Genomic DNA, 26,083 nt, shown 5'->3' with positions numbered 1-26,083 from the left:
ACAACTAGGTTACCTGCCCTGGGTGGCAGAGGTGTTGGCTGGGGCTGGACCAGCTGCGGCAGTTGTGGTGACCGCTGTTCTTGCCTCTGAGTGGGTGAATGGGGATGTTTTCCATCCTACTACTGGACAACGGTTCCAACAGGGCTGTTGCTAACATAGCTTGCATGTGCATCCTGGGAAAGGATACCTTCAATGACAGCACTTGGGCAAACCTTGCTGTAGACTACCATGCTTTAACAGTCATTTGTGTGGTGTCTTAGACAAAATTATCTTTATAATACAAAATTATATGGCACTTTAACCCAGTGGTATTTTTTGGTGTGGAAAAAAAGCAGTTTCCAACTGTGCTAGGGTGTAGTTCTGTATCTATGCACCGTAATGTGGAGAGAACCTTTGTCTCTCTGTGTGAGTCTCTTTGCAGAGTTCTTGTGCTTTTGGTGTGCATGAGTAAACATGGTATAGTTATGACACACCTTGCAATACATGGTTATGTAGTTCTGTAAGAAACCAGTCATTTTGTTAAATAGTTTTTCAGATTTCCTAAGCCTTTTTGGAACACTCTTGGAAGTTTCAAGAATTTAGAGCATCACTGTGATTAAAGCAATTGAATGTTTATGTGTTAGTTGTGAGAGTGAATAGTGAAACATTGTGACAAAGCAAGTAAAAAGGCATTATCATGATTTACATTGTACCAACATTTTAAAATTATTTATTTATTTTTTACTTTATCAAACCACCTATCACCTAGTTACTGGGTTCTGAGCAATAATGAAAAATTGACATAAGTAACTTGCTGCCCAATGTCAGCACTGGTGAGCCTGTGTGATAGTATTTGAGCTGAATATTTTTGTAAATAGCATAGCACAGCAGCAATTGTCAAGCCCTGTCTGTGTTCTCTTTTCGCACTGAGCAGGGATTTTTCATTTCATACATCATTTACAACTTGCCACAGTGATTCTAGTCAGCCAGGATATATTTTCAACACAAAGAGAAGAAAGAGAAATATATATCATTTGTTGTAGAAGTTGGGCACATTGGGCTCAAATTTAATTACACTATAACATCAAAAGCTATACTAGTTAAAAAAAAAAAAGTCAGGTATACTTAACTAAGAGTAAAAGGCAGTAACTTGTTTGTCACCAGTTTGTCATAGGCCTACTGGGCAGTAATTTCACGACTGGCATATCCTGGGTGACAATCATAGAGTGTACACACTTAGTAAAGAGACAATGCATATATCAGACATCTGAGTAGTTAACATAGTATCTCAACCATCTTAGCAAAGTTGCTGTTTTAACTACACTGATTATTGCTAAAAAGTGCAGAGCCCATTCCTTCAGGTACTGCAGAGTCTGCAGGTTCCTGCTGGGCAGGACAATGCATTAGAATAGGGGTTCACAGCAGGAATCCGCAGACTCTGCAGGACCTGTCTGACCTTGGAGGAATGGCATCTTCACTTCCCTTCCTTTTAATTTCTTTCCCTGCCTTGCCAGTGTGTCTTAGTCTTGACCTGGAGCAATGGAAGGTGAGAGGATCATTTTTATTAATAAATAAACTGTACCTGATCCTGTGAGTTGCTGTGCACCTTCAATTCCCATTAAATTCAAGGGAAGGTTACCCATCTGAGCAGGTCCACAAATACAATATGTTCCTGTCCTGAAGAGCCTATTGCTGAAATAGTTTTGTTACTGCAAATGAAGATGCTAACTCTGAGGTTTTAATGTATATTTTTATCTAGTATGAATAGGAGCAGGACCAACTTATTTTAAGTAGGACAACATTGGAGGCTGATATTTGACTCACTTCTGACTGAAGATAGATTTCAACTAGACACCTAAATGCAAAAGGTGCTGTCTTCTATTATCAGCTCCTTTAGCTGTTCTGTTCCTTGCCTTTTCACATTTCAATTACAGCTGCTGTCTGATTAAGGTAAAGGAGGAAATGATTTGCAAATATTAAAAGGCAAAGTTATGCCTTTACAAATCCACTGTTCTGTAAATCAGTGGAAGTTGATGAATTTGCCCAGGGTTTTAAGGGCCAAATTTTGAGCATAATTGCTAGGAGCAAAACATTCTGGCCCCATACAACCTTCTGGCAGTACTTAATCATGTGCTTCACTTAAGTCCCATTGTAACCTGTGAATTGGTTCCACTGAAATTCTACCTTTAAGCAAGTGTTTAAATGCTATTTTGAATTGGGTAGAGCGTGACTGTCCACCTGGTGGCCCATAGGTGGCATGTGGCTTGCAAAGGGTTATCTGCAGCCCCAGCCCTGGGGGTCACACACAGCCACATTTCTATTGCAGCAGCAGCCTGGGTCTCTAGGCCCCACTCTCCATCCTCCAGCTTTTGCTTCCTGCCCTTACCCCATGGGGCAGCATTGCACGGCATGGTGTGGGAGGGAGTGCACAGCTGCAGAGCTGAGGGTGGGAACCTGTTCATGTGGTAGACTGGTTGGGGTGGCTGCTCACCTGTGGTGCAGCCGGAAGGGAGGTGGGGAAGGGCTGTCCATTTGCTCCGCTGTGGAGGTGCCCATGAAGTGTGTGCCTGGGGGTCTGTGGCTCACTAGTGCTGCCTGTGCAGCATGCAGAGCCTGCTAGCCTGGCCCACAGGGCATGTGGCCCCAGCCTCTTAGAAGCTGGCCTGCCCAGGGGTAGTGTGGCCAGGGGCAACTAGCAGGGTCAGAGCCTTGAACGTTAAAACTTGAGATCTTTAATAGCTTAGTTCCCAAATGAAGCATTTTAGTTTATTTTAAAGGAAACAATATCTGACCTATTACCGTGTAATATTTTCAGTCCTTACCAATTGTTTACATTAAGTTATAAGCAGATCAAAATAACTTGATCTTTGAAAGCTCAGAGACAATGGTATTACATGCTGCTTGGGAAGCAGTCTTTTTGCCAGTGTGACTAGTCTTTTCTTATCCTTTTGTATCTGTAAATTCACAACAGCTTCTAATGATGTTACATGCCCTAGCTCAGGTTTTATCCCCATCAGATAATTACTATTATTTGTTTATACCACAATAGTGTGCAAAATGTGCTGAGATGTATTAGAAAACACAGTCCTTGCCTTGTTCCTTCTCTCTCAAGAGAGTCTCATTATAGCTTCCCAATATTTTTTCAATCAAATCTGGAATTATTGTCCTTCTATTTCTCGTGTTTTAAAATAACAACAATCTGTATCCTCACATACCTTCATATCTCAGGTTCTTTTTGTAAAGCTTGACAAGGTTCTTTGGGTAAACCCGGTATCTTTCATTATGCCAACTCAAACAGTTGGAAAAATTCTTCTTAGCAAGCTTTTGGGCACAAGCTTTTGTAAAACACCTTTTGTAAAGCTTGATTGACTGCATCAAGAATATGTAACAAAAGCATGAATTAGTCTCCATTCAAAATATATGCAGGTACTGAGTGCATAGCCTGGAGAGTTTTGAAGTGTTGAGGGATCCAACTTCTCCTAATACCCAGGATAACAGTGGTCTGGGAAGAAACTTCACATAAGAAATCACCATTATGGGAATCCTTGCACCTTTTTCTGAAGTTCCCTGAGCAAGCAGAAACCAAAGCAGAGTGCTGTTATATTTATATCCTTGTATAGGTAAAATGATAGAATCTTGTCACATAACTGTGAGGAAGGTAAGAAGATGAAAAGAAGGGCAACTATGGATTCAAATGAAAGTAAACCTCACCTTTTAGGGAAAAAAAGGATCTAATACAAACAAATGCTGTTTATAAGACTACTGGAGTAGTTAAGCTATTTTGGGGGTCATAAAAGGTGATGCAGGGAATACAACATTCTGTTAACAAGTAATCAGGCAGAATCCTTGCATACCAAATGCATAATGAATCAGAATTTTAATTTTATACTTCAAAAAATAGTCAGCAAAGAAATGAGGAGGCAAAGGTCTAGATTCCTCTATGGGATCAGTAGTGCTTGTCAGCCTTGATAAGTGCTTTCTCAGTGTTCTGTTGACACCTTCCTTTTAAGTCGGAGAGGCAGGGCTAAATAGATACTTACAGCCCTGACCTCATCCCTTTGTTAAGGAGAGCGATGCTTATTCTTTTTAGTTCCCCCTTTTGTCAAAATATATAAGGCAATCACAGATGTGTGCATTTGACTTTAAGAGATAAATTGATATAATTAGTAACGTTACATTTATTTTATTCCAGTTGCTTTATGGAAGATGTTAGTGGTTTAAGAATTGTAATTTCTGAGTTGATTACATAATTGATTTTTGTTGTCCTTGGCTGTTTTGAGTTTAACTTTTCAATATAATTAACATGTGGCAATTTAGTTTATCTCTTGCTTAATTGAGTTAATAATGCTGGCTAAGAAGCACAATGGCACCTTACTTGGAGGTATCAGTGGGCTTTCCACAGCCCTGAGTTTCATGGGCACTATGTTTTGGGGAGGGCATCAAGTGGATATCTGCCCATCTCCTTTAAACTGCTCTCCTGTGGTGTGTGCCTCAAGGTTAACAGAGACACCCTGGGAGACAGCTGGAACACAACCAGCCAGCATGCCAGCTAGTAGGGTAGGCATGCTTAGAAAGCAGACCCCATGTGCTGTGTGTTTGAACCTGTAAACTGAGAGCAGGATACTGAGCCTGTTCTTCTCTAGATCCATTTGCACTTCTGGGACACAAGATTGGGAGAATATGTTTTTCTACATCACCTGCTACTCTTGCTTCCAAGAAAGTCAGCAACAGTAGAAGGAAAACCAGAGGAATCATTGGCAAAGAGGGGAATGAAATGCCAAGAGAACAGCAGCAAAGAGCACCCAATAGAGAAAATGAAGATCTCATTATTTGCTTCCTTGTTGCTAATTTGTGGAGTTTGTGTAATATCCTGTGGTATTGGGAAGTTAAATGTTGTAGTTGACAGGCTGAAATACTGGGAGAATAATTGTGCAAAGTTTTGTGAAGTGACAGCTCTTATTCCAGAGCTATCATTCCTAAGGACAGGGCTTTCTGCTGACCAAAAGTCAGTTTATTATTTTTTTTCCTTTTCCTTACTGTTGCTTTCTGCTGAAGTATATTGAAATAGGTTGTGACAGTAAGTTTCCTATGTGTGATATGTAATATTCCTCCTATTCTGTATAATGTTTCCCTTCTTGTCTGTGGGTTAACTTTAAAAAACAGCTCTCTGTGTGTAACCTAGCACAATTTTGGTTTCTTTTTACTTTGAGTGTCTTAGTTTTTTTCACTTGAGAAGTAGAAATAATTTTATTCTTACCTTTTGTCTGTTAGGGATTTGTGAGGATCAGCCAATTTAATATTTTGGAGATGCAGATCACTATGCATATGCTAAATATAGTTTTAGTACCACACACCAAGTATTTTTCGACTTAATAAGTAAAACCTTTTCATTTAAGCTTTTTGACTTGTTGTGATGCATAATTGTTACTGCTGTAAGCTGTCTCAATAAAATAGTTATACCCAGTACTGTTATACCTAGTGCACCATTATAGTCTAGTCTTGATGTTATAGGAGTTTATTTTATTTCCCATAATAATGTTTATACCTGTGAAACACCATCTATGAAAGAAATGGTTATGGTATGCTAACAATATTGCTATAGAGAGCAGTAGTTAGAATGATAGAAAAATAGAGTTGGAAGGGACCTCAGGAGGTCATCTAGTCCAACCCCATGCTTGAAGCAGGACCAGACCCAACTAGATCATCCAGCCAAGGCTTTATTTAGTTGTGTCTTAAAAACCCCCAAGGGTGGAGATTCCAGAACCTCTCTGGATAGCCTGTTTCAGTGCTTTGGTACTGAGAAAGTTCTCCCTAATATCTAACCTAAATTTCTCTTCCTGCAACTTGAGACTATTGCTTCTTGTTCTGTCATCTGTCACCACTGAGAACAGTTTAGCTCCATCCTCTCTGGAACCACCTTTCAGGTAGTTGAAGGCTGCTATTAAATCCTCTTTCAGTCTTCTCGTCTCTGGACTAAATAAGCCCAGTTGTCGTTGTTATTTTTGAGGTAAACAGAAGGCAGGGCAGGATGGCGCCTTATGCCATGCCCAGATGAGCATGGACATTTGGTTCCCTGGGGACAATTAGCAGTGGCACACCTTGTGCTGCCACTAGTTGTCCCTGGGGAACACCCATGCCACGCAGGTTTCCTTGGGTGGGGTAGAGGAGGCTGGGGCCAGGACTGGGCTTACCTGAGGTCCTGGGGCACTCCTGAAGCTGCAACAATGGTGATCCTTCCACTTATCCTGCCAGATAAAGATGTTTCAAAATGTGGCATCTTCTGGAACTTGTGTCTGAGGAGCTCCCGGCCTGCCACTGTTTTTGAATGCGAGGGGGGAAAGGGAGTAGAGGAAGTTCAGTCTGGGGCGTTTCCAGTTTTGAGTGGTGCACACTGCCCTTGGTGTGCATAGCTTGGCCTTTTTCCTTTCTTTTTTTTTTTTTTTTTTGCATGGGTTTCTTTGACTCCTGGATATCCAGAGGTCAAAAAACTCCCTGCACTGCTCCCTTGCAGTGCGAAGAACAGCTGAATGTGCAGTATGTGGTGCCACTGGTATGTCTGTGGTGCTACATACCACATGGCCGTGCTCACCTGGACATGGCCTTAGAGACTAACTACTCATGGCATAAAATAGACCATCTATAGTTCATTCATGGCACGTGATAAAGTAGGCTGTAGCTTGTGAAAGCTCATGCCTCTCTGAACAAGTTAGTCTATAAGGTACCACCCTGCCCTGCCATTTACCAATGTTGGTATAATTACAGTGTCTTCATTCGCCCATGGACAACAATAACTAGCAAATAATACACAGTGGATAACATAAGATTTTGCTCCCCTTCTCAACCAGAAGAAACATGTATCTGTGAAAGGCAGCATTTCCTGTGGCCATAAATAACATTGGAGAGGGCCTTTCTGGCAACATGTTGCCTTTTAGCCAAGTCATAGAGACTACTGCAGAACACTGTTGTGGGTGCAGATAGAAGTGCAGCTCCCAACTGTAACTGGGAATATTTTCTGCACAATGTTCTGAGTTGCAATGCTACCCCAGACCAAACAGAAGTTCACTGTTGGTTCCGGGGTGGAGGGGAATCTAGATGCTGCCAGTGCTCAGTTTTCAGAATGGGAGGGTGGAAAAGCAGCAGAGAAAGTTCGTTCTTGGGGCTCCCCAGCTGGTACTGAAGGGTGAGGTGGGTGAATTGGAGCTTCCCACCTCAGGAGGGCTGCAATACACTGGCCCCAGCTTCCAGGGGGGCTGAAAACCCCCACACTGAACTCCTTCCTCTTCCTTTTCCCCCCTCCCATTCTAAAAACAGTGTCAGGCTGGGAGTGCCCCAGACACAAGTTCCAGAAAAGGCTACATTTTGAAATGTCTTTATCTGCTACCTCATGCAATGAGGGGTCAGATTTTTATCCAATTGGCTGTTTTTGAAGCTGTCTGCAGCTGTGCACATGTGTTTGGTCACAGCTATAGACTGCTTTCTGTGGCCAGATTGAGCAAAAATTGTCACTTCTGTCTGCACCCACATGATCAGAAAGAGCTTTGGCATATCCAGCAAGAAAGTTTAAAATTGAACCAATGCAAGAACAGTATTAGAAACACAAAAGATTGAAAGCGGCTATGTCATTTCAGAAGAAAGCTAAACATTTGGAGTTACATCTGTGGCTAAAAAGGAAAGCCTACAAAGGATGGAGGACGGGATTCACCTCCAAGGAGGATTACTCCGCGCTGGTCCAGTCCTGCAGGGAGCAAACCAGGAAAGCCAAGGCTGCAACTGAACTCCAACTAGCTTCAGGCATCAAGGACAACAAAAAGTTCTTTTTCAGATATGTGGGGAGCCGGAGGAAAAGCAAGGGCAATGTTGAACCAGATGGGGCAATTGACAACTGACACCCAGGAAAAAGCCAACCTATTAAATAGGTGCTTTGCGTCAGTCTTTCATCAGTCACATGGGATGCCCATGCCTGCTATGGGACAGGGAAATCTGGGTGAGGGGGATCCCCTACCCTCCACAAATGCTGACCTCGTGAAGGAACACCTTGAGAAGCTGGATACCTTCAAGTCAGCTGGCCCTGACAATCTGCACCCCAGGGTACTCAAGGAGCTGGCGAGCGTCATAGCCCAGCCCCTGGCACGGGTCTTTGAAAACTCCTGGCGCTCTGGTGTAGTGCCCGAAGACTGGAAGAAGGCCAATGTGGTGCCGATCTTCAAAAAAGGGAGGAGAGTGGATCCGGCTAACTACAGGCCCATTAACCTGACTTCTGTCCTGGGGAAGATCCTAGAAAAGTTTATTAAGGAGGCCATCCTTGAGGGACTGGCCCAGGCTAACATCCTAAGGGATAGCCAGCATGGGTTTGTTGCGGGTAGGTCTTGTTTGACCAATCTCATTTCCTTCTATGACCAGGTGACCTATCACCTGGACAAGGGAGAAGAGGTTGATGTCATATATTTGACTTCAAAAAAGCTTTTGATCTGGTATCCATCCCATGATCACCTCTTGGCCAAACTGGCCAGTTGTGGCCTTGGCTCCACCACGATCCACTGGCTGGGAAATTGGCTCTGTGGTCGGACCCAGAGGGTTGTTATTGATAGCAGTCACTCATTGTGGTGCCCTGTGACCAGTGGGGTCCCTCAAGGCTCTGTCCTGGGACCCATACTGTTGAACATCTTCATTAATGATGTGGACATTGGAGTCAGGAGTGGACTGGCCAAGTTCGCCGATGACACCAAACTTTGGGGGAAGCATCCACACCTGAGGACAGGCAGGTGATCCAGGCTGACCTGGACAAGCTCAGCAAATGGGCAGACAAGAACCTGATGGTGTTTAACACCGAAAAATGCAAGGTTCTCCACCTTGGGAGGAAAAACCTGCAGCATCCTTATAGGCTCGGCAGTGCTACGTTGGATAGCACTACAGAAGAAAGAGACTTGGGGGTCATCATTGACCACAAGATGAACATGAGCCTGCAATGCGATGCTGCGGCTAGTAAAGCGACCAAAACGCTGGCTTGCATCCATAGATGCTTTTCGAGCAAATCCTGGGACGTCATTCTCCCCTTGTACTCGGCCTTGGTGAGGCCGCAGCTGGAGCACAGCGTCCAGTTTTGGGCTCCACAATTCAAAAAGGATGTGGAGAAGCTTGAGAGAGTCCAGAGGAGAGCCACGTGCATGATCAGAGGTCAGGAAAACAGATCTTACGATGACAGGCTGAGAGCCATGGGACTCTTTAGCCTGGAAAAGCGTAGGCTCAGGGGTGATCTGATGGCCACCTATAAGTTTATCAAGGGTGACCACCAGGATCTGGGGGAACGTTTGTTCACCAGAGCGCCCCAAGGGATGACGAGGTCGAACGGTCACAAACTCCTGCAAGACCATTTCAGGCTGGACATAAGGAAGAATTTCTTTACTGTCCGAGCCCCCAAGGTCTGGAACAGTCTGCCAGCGGAGGTGGTTCAAGCACCTACATTGAACACCTTCAAGAGTAAATTGGATGCTTATCTTGCTGGGATCCTATGACCCCAGCTGACTTCCTGCCCTTTGGGCAGGGGGCTGGACTCGATGATCTCCCGAGGTCCCTTCCAGCCCTAATGTCTATGAAATCTATGAAAAGTTGCCTTTTAAAATTCTTACAAACAATAAAAGAGCTATTTCCCCAGCTTTCCAAACAATTAGCTGATAGTGTGACATCATGCTTCCCAGAAGACATTATTAACTCAATTAAACCAAAGAGATAGAAAGTAAATTACTACACCCTAATTATAACCCCCTTCCCCCCAAAAATCAATAAACTCAGACAACAAAAACAATTATGTAGGTCACTCAAATTAAGATTTTAAAAATACTAACAACTTAGAGCAAGAGTAATAAAATAAGTGTAATGTTACTAATTACATCAGTTCATCTTCTAAAGTCAAATTTGTATTATTATTATTTTTTTTTTACAATTTGGCATTATGTACATAAATGGAACCTGAATAGATTAAAAGTACCCAGCAGGACAGGGCAAAGGGAAGAAAAGCTACTTATTTCTGAGTGTCTGTTACTACATGGACATACCAAATGTGTGTGCATGTGTTTTGTGTTATGTATATGTATGTGTCTATATATGCATGTGTGTGCGCGCGTGCGTATATAAAATGCTGTCAATGTGTAGCATAGTAGAATACCTTTAAAGATTACCCAGTTCAAACTGAGAATTGTGACTTGAAGCTATTTTAAAATAGTGGGGGTTGAAATAATTTCTCAAATGAAGAGAGACGGGATCAGTTTTGATACCAGTAGAAATGGAAGCAAGTCAAAATGTGCATTGTAGCTATTCCAGCTTATTGGCTGGACTGCTGGTTGGCCTGTGTGTAAAACCCAAGCTTGAAGATGGATCTCATTGTCAAATATTTAATTTATGTAAAGCTCCAATTATTTGATCTTTATTTAGGTGGAGCAAAGGCCATTCATTTTTGAGTTGGGGGGGTAAGGATTGCAACACATTTTCTCTAAGTTTAAACTTAGAGAGGCTCTTTCTTCCTTTTTTATTCCATGTCTTCATAAGGCGCTTGAGGAGTCATCTCTTGGCTGAAATCAAACATGAAACTTCAACCTCAAAGATGATTTTTTAAAAAGTTATCAGTATGTAAAATTAACAGTTATGAATTATAATGAAAATTTCTTGTGTATTGTGGTACGAGGGAAGAGGGGGGATGAGAGGTCACTATGATACCCATCCCAAATTTGAGTGAGAAAAAATTAGAATATATTTGGTCTATTACCTGCCTTGGACTCTATAGCCTTTTAATTGTGCTATTTTAATTTGCTGAATATTGAAAAATTTATAGCAGCTTGCATATAAGGACAAACCTTATGGCTGGACTGCTGATGTGCTGCTTAGGGACTTTTGTTTAACAGAAGGACCCTGGAAATCTGACTTTTTAAGCCTGACAATGCTTGGAGTGTCACAGAGCTTTCTGGACAGGGTTGGGGAGAAGGTACAGATGGCCTCATTATTAAATACCCCTGCTGGCTGGTTAAGTGTAGTGTTACAGCTTGGTTACAGTGATGTGCTGTGAAGCAGCTTTCCGTATTCAGGGAGGTGAAATGGGGCATATTAGGGGAATAGCAAGATGTGAGGTAATGACTGCATTTTTGGTTAACTCCCTTGGGTATGCGGGGTACAAGGTGTTTGCTTTTGAACAGAGCTCTGACAATGGGTGAAGAAGTAACCTGAACGTTCTCTTGGGCTAGTGTCATTCCAGATTGACAGCAATGTTGTTATAATTTCTGTGATGTCTGCACATTTATGAGCCCTTGGCCATCTTATCCATGTAATGTTTCTCCCAAGGCACTCCTGTCCACAGAGTGGCTCACTGGTTTCTACTCCTGCCTGCATTTTTCTTTACCTCCTGCGGTTGACATCTTTCCTGCCAGCTGTGTCTTTTCCGCAAGGTAACTCTCTTCACTGCTGACTGTGATCCTGAGGGATTCTAGGGCTGTCAGCCACACTTTTACCTTCAGTACTTCTTTTGCTTTTCTTTATATGACTACTTCCTTTCTATTTCTCTGTCTTCTATGATTCTTTTCTTTCTTCTCTGGAGTATGGACTTCATTGTGGTCCTGAAAAATAAGCAGGAAGGCTGGCCCATCAGGACCAGATAAGAACAATGGAAGGGGATGGGGAAAAGTCTCTCTTACAGATAATTGTATGAAGAATGACCTTAAAGAATGCCCTGTGAATCAGAAAGCCAAAGACCAATGACCTTTTGTCCAATCAAAGAGGAGTTCTGTAACTTTTGCTTCTGTGCTGCATAAATAACATCCCAAAGGACCCATTGAGATGTGCTGTTGAAGGTAAATAGAAGCCGTCAAGGAGAATATAAAATACTTAGGCTCCTGCAGTGTATGGAAAAGCTACATATTTCCTGATAGTTCAGCTCACATTCAGTAGCTTAGAGGTTTCTCTGATTGGTATTCTATAAATACATCTGCCTGTTATGTACCAGTCCCTGCCCCATGTTGGATCTGCTTAACAAGGAGGGAATAAAGGGTAAGGGAGTAAGAAACACAGAATATATTAGGAAATATTGGTATATAGTGCAAGCTTGCTTATTGAGAGGTGAGAGTTACTGTGTCCCTGTTTCTTTTATGCTATTTCTCTGCCTTTTCTATATGAAGTTATCCTTTCGCTGCTTCTGTACCTCTTCCTGTAACTCAGATACATGTGCCAGCTCCATATTGCATCCCATGTACTCTGCACATACTGTAGCTTCCAAACACTGATAAAGCCCGCAGAGCAAAACACTTATAGAAGCCATCTATAAGGAACACAAATGCTTTCTTCATACCATTATTGTTACCACTCAACAGCTGCTTAGCCACCCAGTGAGCTATGAAACCTTTCCTCTTTTCTTCAACTAGTTACACATGTATCTGGTACTGGAAAGTCACCTGAAGTGAATAAAATGCTGCAGCTATATTTACAATAGCACATATCTATTCAGACTTGTATGCTTCTGTGGCTAGGCTGGTGGACAGACAGAATCATTTTAAACTCATGAAGTGTGCCATGCATCTGAAATGTAGAATGCCCGTTTATTTTAATTTTCCCTTATTAATGATACTATCTACCCGTAAGAGCTCTTTATGAGGGGTAATGGTTAAGTGGATACTGCTTTAATTTGTACTTTTTGAAGAAATCTAAATTAGACTTATCTCAAACTCCTACAAATTATGGGCACTTGAGTTGCTTTTGCACCATGGGCAGCAATTTACCCAGTGTTTTTTTCCAATTCATGTAAATGGGAGACAGCTGGAAGTTAGCAAGGCCCATTCTACAAAATCATGGATATTTTAAGCAGCCGGCAATAAACTATAATTTATATTTATAAAATAAAAATATTTACCCAGAAGAAGTACCTTTACAATATGCTTGAAAGCTGTTTGCAAGCTGACATGAAGGAAAGCTTTATATCTTTTTGCCACAGGCTAGGGCTTCAGTTTATGGTTAATTTATATGGTGTTTCTCTGAAATACTGTAAGTTTTATTATTAATCAATTTAAGCTGAAAGAACTATCTACCAGTCCTAAGAATTAAAAGGAGACTTCCTTCAGTAGCTAAACACACAAGGCCAATTTCAGATGTGGTGTATGTGGGTACAGCTCTGTAGGCAACATCAATGGAGCAGGACCTCATGTACATGAAGCGATTATACAACATTGGTATTTAGCCTGTAGCCTCTTCCACATTGCTTTCTGTGATGCTTCCTAAAGGGCTGAATAAATGACTGTAATGTTTGTCCCGCAGAGAATAGCTTTATTCCAAACAGTGCAACAGCAGTTCCTGAGTAAGCAGGGGTAATGTTCTATTTTAATCTCTAATCCCCATCACAAATCCAGAACTGGCCCGTCCCAGGCCGAGGCAGTAAATTGTCAATGAACCAGTAGCCTAGTGCATGCTGGCTAGAGCTCAGATGGATAGACTGAATTAGTCCATAATGACCTTCTATACGTTATAGTTTTGTAAAATGTCAGTTCAAGGCCTTTTGCAGCCAGTCTGTCACGAACAATGAAAGTTTAAAAAAAATTGCTTCCTTTGCCCCATTTTCTGTATCTCCTCAAAGCTGAAACGATATTGTCTTCCAAACTTAGGTCTCTGATTCTTCAAGTGTTCCAAGACACTGTCAATGTTCCTGGGGTCAAGCTCACACCTTTGCAAATTCTTGTCATAACTTCTATCAGCGTTAAGCTCAGTCAGTCATCTTAGTCTTCTCCCCAGCTGTTGGGTAATTTGGCATCTGGGCACACATTCACCACAATGGTGCTAAGTGGTTAGAGCATCTGAGCTGTTCAGGGAGGTACAGTGCAGAGAAATCAAAGTGATCCAGGCTGTTTGAAGAAGATAGCATGCAAGGAGATGAAGGGAATGCAGTGAAGAGCTAGGGAATCTGAGTAGCCTGCAGGGTAAAAAGAGATTAAAATGGCTCATAGTGACTCAGAGAAGCCCAAAGTAGAAAATGTAGTCTTGAGTGGTAATATCATTATTTATCTTCACATGCATGGCTAGCAGCACATTTCTCTGATGCTTCTAGCACTCTTATAGCAAAGTGCACAATATTATAATGTTTGTTCTGATATGATAACATTTGTTCTGATGGGATGAGATGTTGTTGGAAGAGTTTGCCACTTTGTGTAATGCCTAAAGAAATAAAGCAATAGAAGCAGACTCAAAATGGGATTTGTGTTCTTTTCTTGCTTACTCTCTGATGAGTAGATAAGTGACTACTATTACCTGTTAGTCTGAACTCCTGTTCAGTAAAACTCAATTACTGTAACCGCAGTGTCACAGTCATGGAGCAACTCAACTCCTGAGACAGCTATCACAAGTAGGAGTACTCGTATATTTGTGAGGATTCATTTGCATGTGCGAATCTCAGCCATGGCTCAACTATCTGTGTTGTGGCAAATGAGCAGCTGCTTCTAGGAGTCAATAGACTCTGTGTCATTTGGTTTAGGAATGTGGTATTGCCATGAGTAAGGTGCCAGAGTTGTGCAGTACATTAGTAAAGATCCCTGTGCGGCTTAAATATTTAATATTACTGCTTTTGGTAGTCAGTGCCTCCGCCATGTTACTCAGTCTCTATTCTCTTATGAGCTATTTTAAATAATGCTTTCCCCATCTGCTTTTGTCTCCTTACAGAATTTACCTTTGTAAAGATATTAAGCTCTCATTGTCATTCAGTACTTCCCACTGTAATTATACAGTTAGGCACCAAGTATGTGCATATGTATTGTTATTATGTTTTAGACTGTAAGTTCTTATTATCACTGCCCACTTAAATGGTGAATTTTCAACAGTAGGGGATACATTTGTACAGTATAGCATGGTGGATCTTTGGTCTCTAGAAGCTATTGAAGTCTATATGGATCAAAATTTTTTGTATTATTCTTTGATACCAGTTTGTTAAGAAAAAGAAGCTAATTTGGATGTTGGGTGAAGTTTGTCTCATGTTCATCTATAATCCTGGTAAGAATTAGAAGACACTTCAATTTTACACCAGTTCAAAGGACATGCCTTTAAATATACTGTGGTGGTACATCAAAATATATCAGGACACCACTGATGAGACATTTAAATGTCTCATTTAGTCTGAGTAACATACAAGATGAAAATAATAATAGGTGGTGCTTCATTGTTTTCTTTTTGATGCACTATCTATAAACCTGAACTCCTTAAAAGGCTGTTCTCATTAGAGCTGACTGGGGATGTTTTGTTGAAACATTATTTGCTAGAAAATGCTGATTCATGTAGACCAAAACGTAATACTGAAACATAGATATATTGTGATGAAACTTTCATTAGGAGAGTTTCTCGAGTCCCAGTTTAGAATTTCTGGTCAAAATGAAAGTGTGCGAGAGAGAGAGACCCCAGAACAGGAGGTTGCCTACTGGCTTCTCTTTCTGATTCTGACCAGAGACCTGTTGAATGTAATTATAACTTTGGTCCAGGATATGCTAATGTAAAATATTGTAAAATTTCCTTATTTGAAATATATGCTGAAATATCTCTTTCTCTTTGAACAATTCTTTTGTAGTTTATTCCTTGATAATGTGTCTACTGAAGTCAGGAGGTGTATCCACATGACTAGGGGTGAGAATATAATACTCTAAAATACAGTTTTAAACTAAATTTCTTAACGTCTGTTAGAAAACTACAAGACTCTCTGGATTTTTTCCTTTTTATTTATAAATTGGCAAACAAGGATTTGTGAATGACATGAAAACCAATCAATAAATAAGTACATAAAAAATACAAAAAGTGACCTTGTACAAAAAATCCTCAAAGGTCCCCCCAAAGTCTCCCCAAAGTCTCCAAGGTATCTAAGCTTTCTTAGGGCAGACACAATGAGAACAGTAGACCCATTATCTTATTTTCCAATCACGTTCTTACAGCTGACAAGTCAGGTGTTGCATACTTTTACTCTTCCAGTTTCATCCTTACCTATGTTGTTTTCTTTTGAGTTATTTAATCAAAGAAGACGACTAAGGTGAGAGACCCCATGCTATAATGCCAAGAAGAGGGGAAGGGAGTAAAGTATATGAATGAAATTGAGCAAGAAAAGCTATGTTAACATGCCCATAGTCAACTCTCTGGTGCTGAAAGTGAAATACTGTCTCCCATTAAATAGGAAGAAAACATAAAGAATGCATTCAATATCAGTATTTTTTCTCTATTGTATTACTCCGGTATTAAATGAACAGAATATTCATTAAAATTGGGGTTAAAGTGTGAACCAAAGTGCATTGCTCTGAAATAGTTAGATTTGATGATGCAGACTGGATGCTTTTGCTGCCAAAAGGAGGCAGCAAAAGGATAAACCTGAAAAAAAAAATCATTTTACACTGCTGATTGAGAACTGGAAGTCTCAGTAGTTATGCAAACTTCATCTGAGCTACTTGACTCCTGCATTTCAACCTGGGCTGTTCAACTTTCATTGCAATATTTCAGCATGTCCTAGTTTAAGTGCTCTGTTTTTATTTTAGATGAAAATTCTCCATGCTTATTGCCAATACTCATCAATACCCATGGAGGACAGTGTTAGGATTATAAATTTATTGCAGTCACTGGAATATAGTCTTCAAAAAGTATCTTTTTAGGGCTATAGAGGAAAGATAATTCCTTATCCCTGCCCCTGGCTACTTGGGATGAAAACTGTAAATAGAGTATGAGCCTACATGCAGAGATTTTGCACTGTAGAGTTGTTTTCCTATCCTTTTTTAAAAGGTTTCTTTCTTTTTATGGAGTTTCAAAAAAGAAAAAAAACCTGGAGTTGAAAGCAGCAATTGTTTTCCTGTAACCTTTCCTAAAATTAAGCTCTCTGCAAAATAAGCCAGTTGTGAAAACATTTTTCCGTTGTATCAGTAGTTTAGTAATAACCTTTCTCACTGCATCAACTTTGTGACCTCTTATTTCACTAGAAAGGAAAGAGGTAAGGAAAGGGAATGGGTATCACCTATTAATGAAAATATAAAATATATAATCAGCTTAAGTATCAAATAATCTTTTTAGAATTATACCATTGCTCTTTCAGGTACAATAACAAATGAAGATGTGGGGAGGAGGATCCTAGAACAGCACATTTACCACCACCAACATCTAATACTTCAGGAAGTGCCAGGTAATTTCCTTTTCATATGTTTGACTGGACAACCTTTTTTTTTTTTTGCTGCCGAGACAAATTTTAGGTTTCAAGAATGATGGCGATAATGTAGTACCATAATTCAAACTTTTGGCATTTTGTTCCTAACCAAATAGCTTGAATCTTACTGTTTTCACCCAGACCTGGTTGCAGACTACTGAGGGGTGCTGGAGTCATCCCCGACCCCTGCAGTGCCTCTGTACAGCTATGGGAGCCGGCCAGGGCAGCACTACACCCAGTGGTGTATCTGAGGGGCAGGGGGCAAGCAGAATGTGCTTCTCCCCACTTCAGGGCAGTCTTTGCCACAGCAGGCACAGGTCTTTACCCAGTAACATATTTGGAGGGTGAGGGTTGGGAGGGAGCAAAGGGGGTACAAGGGATGGCTTTCAGGGAGCCTGGCCATAGGACTGCTCCTGCCTGAGCCAATGCTGATATAAGCAGTGGTGTCAGCAGCAGCTGCCTTCACTCTGTGGGTGGTAAGACTTTGCGCCCCCACCCTTCCCATTAAGCCTCCACCCACTTCCTCCAGTGGAAAGAGGTCACCACAGAGATGAAATTCTTCACCAAAAGGTCTGTGTGAAGTTCAGTGTCTTTTGTAGTTTGCATAGATACTGACATTACCTAACACATGCTGGAATACAGGGGATAAGGTAGTATGCAAAGGAGGAGAAAATATGTATACTGTGGAATGCCTAGCAAACTGCTATCCTCTGAGATCCTTCTCTGGAGGAACGGTATTGATTCATTCTGTGTCAACACAAGCCAGAGTAGGTGATAAATTTGAATGCTGACCTTTACTCTTGTTTTTCAAATTGCTATATGAATGAAGAAGGAGAATGCAGTTTTCTAGGCCATTAGTCTGTGGTATGAAATAAAATAATGCCATTGCACTCCATATCAAACATCCACTCTTTCTTTCAGTTCTGATAGACTGCTGGGGACAGCATGAGGAATGGGGGTGTTACAGGAGCTGCCCAGGGAAGCTAGCAGAGGCATTAGTTGGCAAGAATACCTATGGTCCACAATGGGACTATGCCAACCCCTGCACAGGAGCAGTGTAGGGGAGAAGATGAATCTTTGCTCATCCTTTTTCTATACTTATGCAGGATCAAGGACAATGAAATACATGATGCAGTGCAGAATGAATGAGAGAGTTTATAGCCTTAACTTGGAATGTTCTTTCTATTGTAGGCGTAATTGAAAACTATGTCATTATATGAATATAGGGGGTTTTAAAATATCGGTGTCTTATTGTAAACAGATGCTTGAGCCACTTTGACATTAATGAGGAGGCTCTTTACACCCACATACAACACAATGATTGGTTTTAGAAGTCTGGAGGCCTAATGTCTCTTAAGCTACAGAAGTACTGTAACAATCATTATTCTGTGTCAGGACAAAATTACCTTGTAGGAGCATTGCATAATGTCTAGTATATTAATCATTAGAGATATTTTTGCAGCACTCAATTACATTATAAAGGCTGGGTTATGTTCTGATCTTTCTAATGGTCACATGTAAAGTACTAAAGCCTCTATTATTTTATAATAAGTAATGCATATCCGACAGAATAATGCATTATGCACATCCTATCCTATATGACTGTAAAGGTCAGCTAGGAACTTGAATATTTTTGTCCTCCAGAACATTTCACTTAAAGAGTTCATTAGAAAGAATGCCTTTATCTTTTTTACTATATTCTAACAGCATGCTACCAAGTTTTGATTATTTTATTTTCTACAAAGTAAAATTGAAGGAACACAGACAATATACACATTCACTTTGGGTTATCAATTTAAAAGTGTTTCAGAATCAAACTAAGCTAGTCCTTACTGTGCGGACATCACAAAGAGAGTACCTGGACTACTGCAAATGACTGCAGGTTAAGATTCCAAATTCTAATGTAATGACTGAGACACCAATAAATATTGCTCTTAATTTGAGGACTGTGGGAATTGCTAAGACTTCTGATAGGTGTTCATTTAAAGATGTGATGGGATCTGCAATCCCAACAATCATGCCTCCTGTCATGCCACATGTAATGGCAGGAAGTGCAATTTTGAATTGAGGATCAGATCCCAATCGTGTCCTACTTGCCAGTGCAGGGGGAGCCTAGGATCGTGAATGTGATCCTCTTGTACTGGTAAGTTGAAAGCCAGGTGTCTGACAGTCAGCTGATTGTCAGCCAGCTCTGGGGCCACACTGGGGCTGGTTGGATATCTTAGTGCTGTTTTAAACCCCACCACGTGTTCATTTTAAGGTTCAATGGAAACCAGCCACAACCATATTACACATTTTTTGTGTAATATTTTAATAGCTTGTTTCCCTTTTTGTGGCATCATTAATTGCTGAATGTGTGGTTGGGTGACTATCTAAGATGTAACTGATGCCTGCCAGGGGCCTAAGAAGGTTCAATTTAATACTAATTACTATATCCAGCAAAAATGTACATTTAGGTCTGCAGAAACCCTGTAATAAGCTTTAGTCACTATCAAAAACTGAGTCTTATTTCAAAATCATCAAACTCCTTACACATAGCACTAAAATAATATTGGTCAGAGCTCCAAAGTGAAATGACAGGCCTGTTGAAAATCTCTGGGTTAGGGTCAGAGCAACAAGGGTGGTGTTGTAGCGGGTGTCTGCTATAGACCAGGAAGATAAGATGAATAAGGTTTTTTTCGAACAGGTAATAGAAGTTTTCTGATCACAGATCCTGATTTTCATGGAGGACTTAAATCACCATGACATCTGCAGGCAATCCAGGAAGTTTTTGGAGAGTGCCGGGGACTATTTTCTGGTGCAAGTGTTGGAGAGGCCTAGTAGGGGCCATGCTGTTCTTGACCTGCTGCTTACAAACAGGGAAGAATTGTTGGGGAATGTACAGGAGAATGGTAACTTGGGCAGCAGCAACCATGAGATGATTGAGTTCAGGACCCTGAGGAAAGGAAGGATGGCGAGCAGGACCCTGGACTTCAGAAAATCAGACTTTGGCTTACTCATTAAAATGATGAGCAGGGAGGCCAGGAGAGCTGGTTGTATTTTAAAGAAACCTTACTGAGAACACAGGAATGAATCATCCCTATGCACAGGAAGACTAGCAGGTATGACCAGCTTGGATTAGCAGGGAACTCTTCAGTAAGGTAAAACTCAAATAAGGAAGCTTATAAGAAATGGAAGCTTTGACTAACAACTAGGGAGGGGTATAATAGCATTGCTTGGGCATGCAGGGATGAAATCAGGAAGGCCAAAGTGCAACTGGAGTTGCAGCTAGCAAGGGATGTGAAGCATAAAAAGAAGGGTTTTCTAGAAGTATGTCAGCAATAAGAAGATCAGGGAAAGTGTAGGTTTCCCTACTAAATGAGGGAGGCAATCTAGTCACAGATGATATGGAAAAGACTGGAGTGGTCAATGCCTTTTTCACCTCAGTTTTCACAGGCAGTCAGCTCCTAGACTACTGGGAGCACAGTCGGGGAGGAGGTGAGTAGCCAACAGTGGAAAAAGTACAGGTTCAGGAATATTTAGAAAAGCTGAATGTGTACAGGTCCATGGGGCCACACACAGTGCACCTGAGGGAGCTGGACACTGTGATTGCAGAAAGACTGGTCATTATTTTTGAAAACTCATGGTGATTGGGAGAGATTTCAGATGATTGGAAAAGAGCAAATAATAGTGCCCATCTTTAAGACAAGAAAGAAGGAGGATCTGGAGCAATACAGACTGATCAGCTTCACCTCTGTCCTTGGAAAAATCATAGAGTAGGTTCTCAAGGAATTCATTCCTAAGCACTTGGAGAAAAAAAAAGGTGATTAGGAATAGTTGGCATGGATTCACCAAAGGCAAGTCATACCTGACCAACTGATTGTCTTCTATGACAAGATGACTGGCTCTGTGGATGCAGGTAGAGCAGTGGATATGATATACCTTGACTCTTGCAAGGCTTTTGATTGGTCTCCTACAACATTCTTGCAAGCAAGCTAAGGAAGTATGGGTTGGATGAATGCAAGATGGATAGAAAACTGGCTGGATCATCAGGGTCAGAGAGTAGTAATCGATGGCTGGATGTATAGTTGGCAGCCGGTATCAAGCGGAGTGGTCCAGAGGTCGGTTCTGGGGCCATTTTTGTTAAATATCTTCATGACCTGGAAGATGGCATAGAGTGCACCCTCAGCGAGTTTGCAGATGACACCAAGCTGTGGGGAGTGGGCTAGGATTCAGAGAGATCTTGCTTGACAAATTGGAGGATTGAACCAAGAGAAATCTCATGAGATTCAGTAAGGACAAGTACAAAGTCCTGCACTTCGAATGGAACAATCTCATGCAGCACTACAGGCTGGGGGCTGACTGTCTAAGAACCAGCTCTGCAGAAAAGGCCCTGGCGGTTACAGTGGACAATAAGCTGAATATGAGCCATCAGTGTGTCCTTGTTGTGGAGACGGTTATCAGCATACTGGGCTGCATTAGTTGAAGCACTGCCAGTAGACTGAGGGAAGTAATAATTCCCCAGTATTTGGCAATGTGAGGCCACATCTGAAGTAGTGTGTTCAGTTTTGAACCCCCACTACAGAAAGGATGTGGACAACCCAGAAAACCCAGACCCCTGCTTATGAGGAGAGGCTGAGGGAACTGGGCTTAATTAGTCTGGAGAAGAGAAAACTGAGGGGGGATTTAATAGCCTTTAACTACCTGAAGGGTGGTTCCAAAGAGAATGGAGCTAGACTTGTTCTCAGTGGTAGCAGAAGACAGAACAAGTGGCAATGGTCTCAAGTTGCAGGAAGGGAAGTTTAGGTTGGATATTAGGAAAAAAACTTTCTCACTAGGAGGGTAGTAAAACACTGGAACAGGTTACCCAGAGATGTTGTGGAGTCTCCATCCTTGGAGGTTTTTAAGACCCAGCTAGACAAAGCCTTGGCTGGGATAATATAGTAGGCGCTGGTCCTGTTTTTAGCAGAGGGTTGGACTAGATGACTTCCTGAAGTCCCTTCCAACCCTAATTTTATCTGACTCTATGAAAATACTTATTTCAAAAGTATTTAATTAAAATGTTAATATCTTGTCCTATTTAAATTATACCAAACCCTTTGCCTTTTTTCACAAATACAATCTTACAGTTTAATTTCTGCCTTTGAAATGTTTTTATAATCAGTCTATTTAGAGACATGTACATAGGAAAGGAAAATAAACCTGTTTGAGTTCTATAAATGTTTCCTGTATTTAATTTTTAAATCACAAAAAACTTAGAAAAAACTCATCCACTAAAGAACTTGTTAGAACCATCCAAACTAATGCAAATTAAAACTGGATGCAGGTTTGTATTGGCAAATACCAGGAGCAGAGCATCATCATCTTAGGCTGGATAAGTAAGACATCTGGGCTGATGGATCCTGAGTATTCTGGATGCTAAGTTTCCCCTCAGACTAGGTACAGACATTACACACAAACTTGTATAAGTGATTGGAAACTGGTTTACACACCAAATTAAACAGAAGTTCAGCACACACAGACTGGTTTAAAAAAGGCAGATGTTGGACTGAGCTGGACCTGGATGGGTGTAGTATCAGACTTGAGAGATTTAGGTTTGACCAGTCTATTGAACTTCTGCACCTGATATCCTCCTGACTAAAGTTGGGTCACAGTCCATTGGCATCCCAGGTGCCTTTGTGCCTCCCCCTGCCACTCTCCTCTTGCAGGGAGATGCATTCACCTCAGCAGTTCAGCTGGCCCTGTCCCTGAGCTATCACAGGCAGGGACTGCGGGAGAAGGGAGGGGAAGGAAGTGTCTGTAATTCAGTATTTTTCTATCTTTATATAATCTCCCTGGGAATCCTGAGTCAGGTCCATTCAAGAAGTTGGAGAACGAGACAGATGGAGGTGGGAAAGATACAGCAGCTTGGAGCTAGGGGCAGCCTTTAGCATGCTAGGTCCCTGTGTCAGTGCAGAGCACTGGCCTGGGCTCACTGCTGCCATTGCTACTGCTGCTGCCATCTCATCTTCCTCCTCCTCTCCTCCCCTTATCATTGCCCCCCTGCCCAGCATTTCCCTTTCTTCCCTGCAGAGGAAATCCTTTTTGCTTACTAGGAGTTCAATAGCCACTGTTCAGTAAGGGAGGGGCACAGGGGATGCCAGAAACACTGAGATTTAAAGGTGTAGCAGCTGCCAAGCTCCCCTACTCCCCCTGACATCTTATCCCCCCGCAGCATGCCCCCACCCTGCAGAGGAGGGCTGGGAATGGGGCTAGTGCAAGCTACCATCCCCCTCATCCCTCTGCTAAGACCAGAAGACCAGGTTGCAGGGCAGGAATCATGAATGTAGAAGTTTGTGCATGGAGAGAAAAGCCACTGCAGGGCTATGGGACTGTCCCCGATTTTGAGCCAGAAATGGGGGAAGAGGGTTTGCAGCCAGCCTTGGCTGTGAGGCAGTTGAGCTCATCCCAGAGGTGGCACCAAGGGACAGAGGTGCAGCCCACACCAGCCCACAGCATTCTGCCCTACACAGCCTGTGAACGTAGCTCCCTGATGGGTCCCACCTGTAAAGCCCTGCTGAGAGCAGTGCCAGCAACTGCAGGCACAGCAGCACATGGGCCGTTGCTCAGACCGTGAGCAGGAAAGAGCTCCTTGGATCAAGGCAGGATCCAAGATTCTAGATTTCCTACCCTACCCCCTACCAAAGGGTGCTTTCTGTTCTGTTCATTCCTGAACTAACCTAGTCTGCTTAGAGAAAGCCATATAAGTTAGTTCAAATCCACCTCAGGATTCTTGAATGTCTGCACCTAGCATCATTCATTGTCAGGAAGCTCCACTTCTGATAGGGCAGAATCATTCTGATGGGTTAGGCTGGCAGAAAATTGGCAGGAGGACTTTGCGGCAGCTCTGGGCCAGACCCAATCAACAGGCCATATGTTTACTTCCTACACCTTAACCAGACTACTGTGTGTACATGTTCCCAGGTGTAATGTCAATGGGACCATATCTGCAAACATAAATGAGTGACATTCAATTATGTTCATAGGCAATGTTGTAAAAACCACAAATGAAAGTATTTTACTGCACTAGCACAGTGTGCAGTTCTTTACTTATAATCAATTTTTCTTTATATAGGAGTATGGTATTTTGTGCTCATATTTGCTTTTCTAATTGGACAGAATAGCTGATAATGTGTAACGTTTGTCTCTTTGAAGCAGCTGATTTTTGAGAAAAGACCAGGTTGAAAGGAAATTGCTAATAGAACATCAGCTTATTTTCTTTAAGAAGTCTCTTTGTTGAAAACAAAAGTCTCAGTTTCCAGCAATTCAGTAACATCCTGAAGTTCTTACTCATACTTGCTTTGCTGAATTTTGTCTGAGTAAAGTTGAGCATGGGCTTCAGTATGTAGCCCATTGTGTGTAGTGTATGCCATCTACTTCTCTTCATATCATCAGCAGTTATGTATTGCATTTAATAACCATCTCTTTAAAGAATCAACATTTACTGCTTGTTTTTCAAAAGTGGTATCGAAGGCATCACAAATGTGTTTGTTATGTGAATAAAGGGAATAAATTTGTACCTCACAGTGGTAACATTGGCAGATATTCTCTTAGTATCTACTCTATGCTAAACTTGCCTGTGAACAGCACACGTTTCTAGCTTCAACTTGTATAAAAGTGTTTTAGGTTGCCCTACTCTCAATATTAGTAGTGCATGATGTAGTTTATGTATATGTTAAGCTAAATTTCACTTAACAGTAATTTTTTTTACTATTTTGCACTTGATATTGTCCAAGAAAGTATCATTTTCAACCAAGAAAAACATCACATTACTTGTATGACATGCAACCTAGTGGTTAGTAAACTTCTTCTATTATTCCAAGTCTCTACAATATTGCAGAAAATGGACTTTTTACCTCTCTTCTCCTTTTAACTGGGACCACTAGGAAGGCATTACCATTTATGTATCTTGAATAAATTTCTCCTTTAAAGAATACAATGTTAGAAGAGCATGTTTTATGAATGGTTATGTGTCACAGGGAGAACTTGAGGGATGGACCCCGAGGAGCCAAGGGGAACCCCGGGGGTCAGGAAATCACCAGGACAGTGAAAAGGAAAGAAAAGAAAGAAACAGGAAATTCCTCACCTGTAGCAGGAGCCGTGGTGAAACCGGAAATGGCGGCAGGACCCAAGCAGCTTGTTAGCCATGCCTTCATACAACTGCAGCCAGCTGATACAATGGGAGGGAGGAAACAGACGTGGAAGATAAGAAGAGCCACTGGTGGGGAAAACGGGGCAAGACCCAGGGAATCGCCAGCTGGGAAGTCACTCCCGGAGCCTGCACAGGAGGGAAGGGGAAGAAAGATTGTCTCCTGTAGCATGGAACAGCACTGGGGAGCCTGCCAGGGAAGGCGCTGCTGGCGGCAGCTCAGAGAGAGTGAGGAGGCAGAGGCATCCCGCCCCGACTGAGGACTCAGGTTAGACAACCTGGAGGAGCAGGAAGAGGCGAACGCCCAGGGCTACCACCACGGAGCCGGAGAGGCCAGCAGTGGTCAAGACGCCAGAACAGATGGGACCGTGGTGTGCTCAGGAGGGCTCGAGGAGGTATATCCAGTGGGGGATGAAGGGCATAGGCAGCATGAAGGGCTGTGGAAGACGGACCCCAGCATTACAGAGATGTCCTGGTGGGAGACGTGGGGAAGACGCACACAAAAGGACTACCCAGGGTCCAGTGGACCCACAGGGTGGGCGAAGAGTGGACAGGATGACACAGCAGCCTGCAGTCCAGGACAGACCTAGTTTAGGGCCAGCTAGAGTCCTTAGGTACCCGGGGCCTGGTGTGGTATGACCAGCTGTAGGAACAGGTGATAAGGGAGCTGAGTGCCTCTCATAAATATCTTTTGTATCTTTTTTTTTTTAGTACTTTTCCTTTCTGTTTTATGTTGCCCACCTTTGGAGGGGTTGTGA

The 26,083-nt window shown here is 42.1% G+C and overlaps 1 long non-coding RNA gene across 1 annotated transcript in view; it reads left to right on the top strand.

The window, feature by feature from the left end:
• Window positions 1–26,083, top strand: part of LOC149863621 (uncharacterized) — a 729,305-nt gene that overhangs the window by 345,637 nt on the left and 357,585 nt on the right. Inside the window, exon 4 of the long non-coding RNA XR_016442472.1 lies at window positions 17,051–17,137. This is a non-coding gene — a long non-coding RNA (uncharacterized LOC149863621). The remainder of the gene's footprint in view (window positions 1–17,050; window positions 17,138–26,083) is intronic.

Source organism: Crocodylus siamensis, chromosome 5, assembly GCF_052110815.1.
Source record: "Crocodylus siamensis isolate JL-2025a chromosome 5, ASM5211081v1, whole genome shotgun sequence".
Classification (NCBI taxonomy): Eukaryota; Metazoa; Chordata; order Crocodylia; family Crocodylidae; genus Crocodylus; species Crocodylus siamensis.
This window is presented reverse-complemented; position numbering and strand designations above follow the sequence as displayed.